At 36.7% G+C, this 9,909-nt stretch overlaps 1 long non-coding RNA gene across 1 annotated transcript; it reads right to left on the bottom strand.

The window, feature by feature from the left end:
* Positions 1-353: 353 nt before the first annotated feature.
* LOC132165864 (uncharacterized) lies at positions 354-1,444 on the bottom strand. The gene is made up of 2 exons (XR_009438527.1): positions 640-1,444; positions 354-570 (listed from the first exon to the last, which is right to left on the bottom strand). It is a non-coding gene; the product is annotated as an uncharacterized LOC132165864 (long non-coding RNA).
* Between the last annotated feature and the right edge of the window lie 8,465 nt (positions 1,445-9,909).

The raw sequence follows: 9,909 nt of genomic DNA, 5'->3' as shown, positions 1-9,909 counted from the left end.
CACTTTGCATGAGTGAAGTAATTTACTGGTCTTTAGCTGGTTGCTTTTTGCGGTCTCAGTATTCCAGTTCAGAGTTTGGATTGTTTTGAAACGCTTACAGTGGTATAATATTGTTTAATTGGAATTTTCAATACCAATGCTGCACGACCAATTATAGCACTCCATGCAATGAAATATTGTGCCAAAATTGATTATCCTATGGTAGCCAAAATATGAAATATTTCATACTACAAATGAAACAACTGCATTTCATATTAATTTTTTTAAAAAAAGAGTGCATCCATGCAATTTATCTAAACGGTTCATGGCAGTACAGTGCATCAAATAGAAGTAGAGACAATCTCCAACAATCATTATAAGTAGTAGCCGACTACTTCTTATTATTATTGCATCAAGTTCAATGAAAATCAACAATTCCACAACAAAAGTGCAACTGCAGCAGCGAGCCATCACCTTCACCGCCCACTTAGATCAGGATACTCCTCCTGAGGGTTGTTCTAAAACTGCTGCTATTGGCTGTACCTCTTCCGCATTATATTACTCAACCCACATGAAGCTCCTTGAGTGGTCCTGTTAAACACCAACTACGCATTACAATAACATTACCTTAATAAATTTATTGAGGTCATTAATATTCACCTGCCAAGCGGACACCTACAGAACCGACGGCCTTAGTTATTCTGTGTCTTGGCCATAAACAGTTTCATTTTTGCAGCCCCACATGTCCATAGAGGTGTCATATATTATGTCTACTAGCTGCAAGAACAAAAGAACAATTCATAAACATCACACAACAAAAGTGATGGTTGCATTTGTTTTCACACAACAGTGAAGTCTTTCCATATCATGTACATCTTTACCATCACTATAACAGATTTGCCTTGAAGAATATAAAGCATACAAATTACTCATAACAACCCCTAAAAATGAAAAGAGTAAACAAGAAAAAGCAAACACCCTTAAATATTTGCAGAGGGCTTCCAAGGGAATTTTTCCATTAGAGGTGCGGCAACCTCACAGAGAATCCCAGAAACAATCAGAGAAAGTGCAAAGAAACCATAGTACACAATTTTTGCAAGCCGATGGCTAATCCTCGACACCACAGTCCAGCATGCATCACAAGCACAAGGTGCCCACACCTTCTCTTTTCACAATCAATCCACCAGTTTCAAGTCTACTCGTCAGAAAAAAAAATAATAATAAAAAAAAATAAAAGAAGTTAAGAAAGAAATCAAAGTAGCTGATAATTGTAAGAGAACAAACTTGAAGAAAACCATAACGAAAGTAAGAGGCAAAGGACAAAGACCTCGTAATACAAAGCAAGCATTTCCAATGCTACTTAATCTAATTAAAACCCTAAAATTATCAATCAACAATTATTTTGAGTGAAAAACCAAATCCACTTTGAGCGGAAAACAAAAATATCGCTGCAGAACAAGGTTTAAGCTACATACCTCAAAACAAAGGCATGTTCAACAAGATTTTTTGCTCTTGGCTCCTTCGCTCCTCTACATTTTGTATCCATAATGAAAGGAGATGGAGCTCTTCAAGATGAACTAGATGCAAAAGTTTGAGAAAATGGAGCAAGATGAAGCAGTCTGCAGCTTCATGAGGCCATCTTTCTCCATTTTAATTAATGGAAGCCCCTTTGGCCTTTATTCCCTACTAGAGGTTTGAGATACGATGACCCCCTTTTCTCCTTTCCTTTTTATCCTTGGCTCAAAGGTCTTCTCTAGACTTTTGCTCAAGGAAGAAGTGGAAGGTAATTTAAAGGGACTGAAGATTGCTAGACATTGCCTTGTCCTTACTCATCTTCTTTTCGCACCTTCTCATTTTTGGCTGTGTAACCAATGCTGAAGCCTCCTACATTCGTGGCTGCCTTGACAAATACACTAGCTGGTCGGGGCAATCCATTAATGCTAGTAAGTCTACTATCCATTCCAGTGAAAAGACCAACCCTAACACCATCAATTCCATTCAAACCATCCTTCCTTTCAATTGTAATCCCTCAAAGTTCATTTACCTTGCCTTGGCTTCCCCATTTTGTCGAAGATGGGGTGTTTTCATGATATCCTAGATAAAGTTCAAGGCAGAATAGAGGGGTGGAGGGTTGAAACCCTCCTCAAGCAGGGAGAACTGTTCGAATCAAAACAATTGATACCTATATCCCTACATATGCAATGAGTAACTTTCTCCTCCCCATTGGCCTTGGCAGCAGGTTGGATAAAATGTTTGACTTTTGTTGGAGTTTCTCCCCAAAAAAGCCTGCAATCTCTCTCTTAAATCTTGGAATTTCTTGCGTCTTCCTCAGGCCTTGGGAGGTTCAGATTTTAGGGTCATGATGGATGTTAACTTGGCTCTCATAGCCAAGCTTGATTGGAAGCTCTTATCAAACTCAAACTGCACTTGGGTCAGTTCGGTGTCCCAGCTGTAAGGTAAGTATCTCAAAATGGGAACTTTTCTATCCTCCCATACCCCCTCTTCTTGCACTTGGGAAAAGGAATCGTTAAGACCCGGAACCTGCTAGCCAGACCATGCTCTCTTTTCCTCTTCTCCTTCAGAGGAAAAGTAAGGTTCTTCTCTTTCCATGTTTCCACACTTGTCAGTCACTCTCCATATATGGGTTATTGCAGCCCTTGTTTTCTTCGTTCTTCATGAGATTCTTCAATCTCATTAGTCTAACGAATTTCCTTGCAAGTAGACCATGACCAGTCTCACTTCTTGTCTTCCGGTTCTCTTGGTGGACTGGAGGCACACTCAAGACTGATGGTTGACAGATCTAGTAGGAGCAGGAGACCTAGAAGGAGATAAGCTGGAGATATGCTCTGTTAGTTACTTGATGTTCTGCTGCTTGTTAGGTTAGGATAAGTTATGATCTATCGATAGAGATAGCCTTGAATTAACTAATAAGCTCACCATTTTTGGGGAATTCATTGTGAAATTCTATCAAACACTTTGTAAGCGGTTTCACCCACCTTTGAGTGGAGAGTTTACCTTTAATTCAATAACACTTTCCATTTACAATCCATTTCCACAAACACGACCATTAATCACAATCATTAAGGTTGAGCAACGAGCAGTCCAACCACAATCCACATTAATTCGCTCGAGGAGAGAAGAAAAATCAAAATATGAAGCAACAAATTTGTTAGAGAGACATCGAGAACTGTTACCTTTGGAGGATTTTTCTTTTTGGAAGGTTGGCTGGCTTTAGATTGATCCTTCGCCTTTCTTCGGCTCCATGCTAACACCATCTTCGGCTCCAACGTATGAATGTGATTATGTGAAGACGAGTATTCATCAGATGAGAAATCTTTCTCCTTATCACTCCATGGCACAGCTCTCTTCACAGTATAAAAAGACTCTGAAGCACAAAAAGAACACAATTGAAAAAACAATCAGTGAGCTCGTGTGTGCGTCGATTGAACGGAGATTATGGATAAGAATAGTTGAATTTGAATCAGGGAAGAGACACAGGAAATTGGAGAAGAAGGAAAGGAAAGACGTGAATGGCAGATTACCAAAGTTTGTCTTACAAAATAAATGGGTGGGCATCTACCCGCCCCGCCCATTTTCCCTAATAAAAACGCGGGTCCCAGGTAACATTTCGAATACCCGTTCTAGGCGGGTCGGGTCGCGCTTTTTTGTTTTTTAAAAAAATCTCGGATACCCGCTCCGCTTGAATTTACTCTTAAGTCCTAAACCTAATAACCCAGATTGCATGCAAGTTCTCAGACTCCTGCGTTCTTCTCCTCCCTCCTCTCAGACTCACGCTCTCGCGCTCTCTCTCTCTCTCTGACTCACGCTCTCTCTGTTTCGCTCTCTCGCGGCGGTGTGAATGGATGGAGTATGAAAATTTCAAATATATAAATTTTGAGCGCCTGTGTTTGTGTTTCGACGTGGCAAGTAGTTTATCCTGTTCTGATTCACAAAGACGACGGCTCTCCATATCCAACATGAAAGATGAGGTATTTGATTCTCTGACTAATCAATATTAGGAAGTCGTTTGTATTTGATTCTCGATATAACTTCCTTCTAAGAAAATTCAAGTGTCTATTTACCGATTTGTATCATTTTTCAGATTGGCCGATTCATCCAGAATGTCATTGCAACAACCTGCCATTACAGAAAGCTACTGGCAAACAAGAGCCTTATAAAAGGCTCCATTCTTCCATCAGGTATAATTTAAACAAGAAAGAGCCTTATAGGCTAAAAAAAAGTCTTTTGGGAAGTACAATTATATTTCATCTATCTATTGGCTATAGGCTGAAGGGCATGTTATCGACAGCTAATTCTTTTTCTGTCCTTCATATTTTTCAACTTTAATTTTTTTGTAGCAATATTTTTGTTCATAAAATTAAATTTCTTTAAATTATATATTTTTTGATCTCCTATTTCTTTTTCTTCATAATTTGAGTACAATTTTTTCTTTTCTTTTCTTTTTCAGAACGTACTTCCAAAGTTAAATTTGTAAGATGGTCACCTCCAACAATGACGCAAAAATTTAAACTTAACCTATATGCAAGTCTTTCAAAACAACATATTTTCTTAAGATATGTCATTTTTGACCATCGTGGCATACACCTTTTACGGCGTACAAAAGTTACAAGAATTGAAAATCACACTATAAGGAAGGCTGTGGCAAAAAATGATGAAAACCCTAATATAGTGATGGCTGAGGCAAGAGCACTAGAATTGGCTTTATTTGAATTAAAGGAAAGAGGATGGCTACCCGGTGTGGTTCAACTTGGTTCTGCCTTTTTGTGTCAAAAGCTTGTAGGCATTAGTCCACTACACACAATGACTTCAAAGGAGTTACAGAACATTATTGAACGTTGTATGCATATCATTGACGAGAATCGTATCCAAGTAGATTGGACACATCGGCGGGCTAATGTTGTAGCCAACTCTTTGATGGAATCTGCGAAAAGATACAAAAATGATATTTGTGCTACAAAATTAGATCCTCGGCTATGTCGCTTTACTTGGGAACAAATGTATGGCCCCTTTAAACCTTATTTGTCTAAAATAGCCAACACTTCTCAAGAACGTCTGAAGTATCTCTTGTCAGATGAAGATGGATTCACACAAAAAATCTTGAGTTGGATTAATATGGGTACGCAAACCAAGATTTATTTTTTATATAATTTAATTCAATATTGTTTTGTGTTTTTATTCATTTGATATGACATATAAGAGCACATGTTTATTTCTAAAAATTATTTTTATTGATTGTGGTTTTTTTGTTCTTCTTAGCACTGAATAAGGAAAGGATGCCAAGAGAAATCATATTTGAGATTTCTGAAGCAAGAGGTTTGCGATTAGAAGAAAGATATTTGAGTATGCTTGCTCATAATCTATCTTTTTTTGTTTTTGATTGTTTTTTCCAAAAAAAAAAAAGGTGAAAGAGTGGGAAATTCAATTGAATTCTTACTTTTTCTTGTTGTAGTGTCGATAACTCCTGCCAACAACAAAGCCTCATATTCTACTCAAAATCAAATAATACATATGTTGATTGATATTTTGGAACATTTGGAACCTATTCCAGCCACTGTAAGCTCAAATTTTTCGTTTTTGAACTCAATTTGCTACATATTATAATTTTTAGTGCTTGTATAACATTAATGTTTGATTTATTTAGCGGACTATAATTATGTACTTGCGGTTTGAAGCCGAGATCAAGGTATGTATAGCTCGTGTGTGGTTTTTACCTTCTTTAAGTTTATCAACAATTAGGTCTTGCATTGTTATTTCTTTTGACAGTTGCACAAAAAATTCTATTGTTATGCATTTAGGATGTTATGGTAGTTGCTCACTTAAAAATACTGAACATTATAAATGAGGATCATTTTTGACATTATAAATACTACATGTGGGTACCATTGTTTTTTGCAGTTACTGTCAAATGATTTGTTTAAATCATGTTCATCAGAAGATTTGACACTTAGGTCATATCCTCCAGCTTTTTATTATCATCTAGGCGCAATACGGTTAGGAAGTCTTGTTGTAACACTACGGGTGAGATGAATAACTAAAAGTTGAAATTTATACAATACATAAAAACTTTGGGAACATATTACTTGTTGCATACACTTATTATTGTTTTGTTTTTTACCTTTGTAGGTTTTGAGCTATTTTGCTCCAGGTCTTTGTGTTGATCGAATCCGGTTTGGACCTCGTTCCATTTTTAAGGGGAAGGTGGGGAAGGTAAAATGCTTCTATAGCTCATTTTGTTCACTTGCTTCGCAATAGTTTTAAATTCAAATTCTGACCTGATATAATAGTCTTTCATTTGCATTAGGAAAACTAATTTTGTGGTACAATGTTGAATATTTATTATGATTTAGGATGTAAGGAGTGCCGTTAGGGGATGGATTGAACATCAAAAATGTGGCGAATTTCAAATTATAGATGTCCTTAATGAAGTCAACTGCAAATGTGTGGTAAATTAAGTTGAACATGTTTTTTTTTTGAAGGAGTTTCTTTTTAGTTTTCAGGGTTATTAGTTACTTTCTTTTGTCTTTAAAGACAGACTTTTTTAATGAGATAATATTATGTTATACTTTTTGGTTTGCAGGAGGACATTGAAGGTACTTGGATTAAATTATAAACAAATATTAAATTCAAGATTCTCCTATGGAAGGAAGTTTTTTTTTTTAATATTGTTTTAGTTGTTTTCAGTAATATTACAGGAATTCGTGAAAAAAAGAATAATCGGTGAGAAGAAACCCGGTATTTACATGATAGAGCCGACGGAGGGGGTAATTTCTTTTTCCATTTCGGTATACCATATTAACTCGCAATTCTCTTTGATCCAACAACTTTTTTTGAAAAAAACTGATGACCTTTTTAGTTGTTTTATATCATTAGTTTTTCATTGTTATCTAATATGAAGTTTTTCTTGTACTTTATGTAGCCGCCGGAATTACTTAAACATGTTTACACTATCTACTCCAAGGGTGAACATAAAAAAGATGATGGCCTTTATAACTATAAGGTAACTAGGTTTTCTTTCTCTTGGTTAGAAATTTAGTTTTACTTCCCTTGGGCTAATTACCAAAGTTTTTGTAGTTATAATCATGAATCCCTACTTCTAACAGGTTGTGGAAGGAATTTATTTCTAAGGGTCATACACTTTTTGGTGTTCTTAAGTTGGGCAATGTAAGTTATGAAAAAAAGGGAAAAAAAAATGAACATCTATTCCGTTCTAATTTACTTTACTAGTTGGGGATATATTGTGCTATTTAAAAAGAGATAATATATGTATTTGCATTGACGTTATTTCATATTGTGGCTATTAAATTGTAATCAAAATCACTTAATTTTATTACGGTTCTTAGAGCCTCTTTATACATGCTTGATGAACCCCTTTTAAGCATGTGTGATAATTGATTAATTTTAGAAGTTATTCTTGTGTTATTTCATGAGTGATGTGTATTTTAGTGCTAAGGTTTATGATTAAGCACATGATGTTGAATGTAGTGCCTCATAATGGTGGATAGAGAATCTATTGAATTCTGTTGTCGAAAGTTCCAACAGAATGACTTGAACACACGACAATCTCCACTACAATAATACATCAATAACAACCCATGAGACATCTAGCTGCAAAAAACACACGGAATAGAAAAATACAGGAAAAATAAAGACGAGAGAAAATAAACCCACAAAACAGTAGCACCATCGGATCAAGGGGCGGAGGAGGGCCACCGGAGGAATCTGCCTGGAGTGCATCAACCAAACGTCAGCGTGTGTGATCCATGCTCCGACGCATGGTGCTCGAAAAGCAACGCAGAAGGTGGCTATGGAAGCGGATGGTGCCGATGAACATGGTGTAAGGGCATGTCAAGGTGGCTTTGACCGAGGAAAGTAAATTGAGCTTGGGAAAAACCGATACAAGAACCAAGCCAAATCCAGCAAACAACACAGCAGAAACGATGGAGGGCACATTGGACGGCGTGGTGGGGGTTGGTAGCATACTAGAGATGGCTAGGCGAAGCCAGGCTTTGTGGAAAGAATGAAGAGAGCAAAACAAGGAAAAAGGAGGGGAAAGAGGCGAAAAGGAAGAGGAAAAACACCGCTCAAGGCAGAGAGGACAAAGGGAGGAGGGAGAAAGCAAAGCCCATCCATCCTCCCCGGAAAAGCCGCATAAGGCGGTGGGAAAACCTCACGGTGAGGTGGTTTGTTAAAAAAATATCCTAGCTTCTCTCAGAGAGAGAAGCCTCTTATTCCACACTGCTGATAATAACTTAATATGCCCTTATGTTTTGATGTGTGTTGTTACTAAACAAAAAAATAGGAATAATTATTTCATTCCACTCCTCTCTATTCCTAGTAATAACTATTATATTTTCTAATAAAATATGTATTCTGCGGATCAAACGAGCTTCATTCTTTGGAATACAACAGAGATGAGCACAGTTGTACAATTTCATTGATTTCCAACTAACATTAATAATGTAATTTGGATGGTGTTTATTTTGGATGAAGGGTTTCTTCTAATTGTTCCGAGCAAAACTAACTAGGAAGTAATGGATAAGGTGATTTTGAATTTGAAAAAAAAAAAAGAAGGAATTATGTTTTAGAAAAATATAAGAGAAAACCTTTTATTAGGACCATACTCATAACATCTCTTTTACAGCCACAATCAATAATCAACATATAAGCAAAAACATAAGAAGTGTACAAAAATAACTTAAACCAAAATACACTAGATTTTAGGGTGATAACATCTCTAAAGGGTTAACTTTCCACCTCTAGATTTTAGTTTTGAATCAAAAAACGAGTTTTGAAGCATTAGAAACGGGTATTGAGGCATTAAAAAGAGGATTTGGGGCATTAAAAATGAATTTTGAGGCGTTAGAAACGGGTTTTTGGGCATTAGAAACGGGTTTGGAGGCGAGTCACAGCCGACGGGGTTTGAGGCATTCACCGCCAGCCAAACCCGTGGGTCCGGGGAGACCCACGAGAAGCATTTAATGTGTTTTCGTCCATTACAATCTCATCAAAATTTTCTCTACTTTCTGTTTTGATGGAGATAAGTTTGATTTTGCGTTTGATGATTACTTGTGTGCGTTTCTGTATGTTTGATCTTTGTTGTTGCGCTTTTTTTTTTTTTGTTTCTTTTTTTTTTCAAGTGTTTAGCTTACTTAAGCATTTGCAAACGTCCAGCGAGACCCACGTTAGTTAGCGGTTATTAGAGTTACTTAATAATTTTTTAAATTGTCTTTTAAAAAGCGGTTAGCGATTAGCGGTTATTGGAGTTACTATTCACTAATCAGTTAGGTGGTTAGTGGAAGTGGTCAATGGTCAATGAATTTTACTAACCAACTTAGAGAGAGGGAAAAAAAAACAATTATTTCAGTTTGAGAAGAATTGCCGACATGGCTGAAGGAGAATTCATTGGTATAGTTGCAAGTGGCTGTAGGGTTGCAAGTCTCCACAGTTGGTGGTGGAGAAAGAGTATTTTGTAGATGTTACGTTGGAATTCTGGAATTCTACTTGTTTGAATTTTGTCGCTAGTGGTATTGGGAAGCCTTTGTATGATGATTCTATTACTGAAGACCAAGGCAGGCTAGGGCATACTAGGGTCTTGGTTGGAATAAGAAGATATAAGTTGTAGAATTGAGGATTGGTTTCAATATTTTGTTTACGGGGCTAACAAGGGTGTTGATAGGAGAATTCTTTGGGATAGATTGAGGTTGGTCAAAAGTCAGGATGGTCAGGAACCTTGGCAACTTTAATGTGGTTTTATTTGTTAAGGAAAAGTGGTTTTAATGTGGTTTTTTTTTTTTTTTTTTGTTAAAAAGAAAAAAAAGGCGAACTAGTGGTAAAAAATCAACAAATGGGGCTTAATCATTAGCCAAATATCCCAAGGACCAACATGAAATAATAATAGTACGATGGTGG

The sequence above is a fragment of the Corylus avellana genome, chromosome ca11 (genome assembly GCF_901000735.1).
Source record: "Corylus avellana chromosome ca11, CavTom2PMs-1.0".
NCBI lineage: Eukaryota > Viridiplantae > Streptophyta > Magnoliopsida > Fagales > Betulaceae > Corylus > Corylus avellana.
Note: the sequence above shows the minus strand (reverse complement) of the source record. Positions and strands in the feature narration are given on the sequence as shown.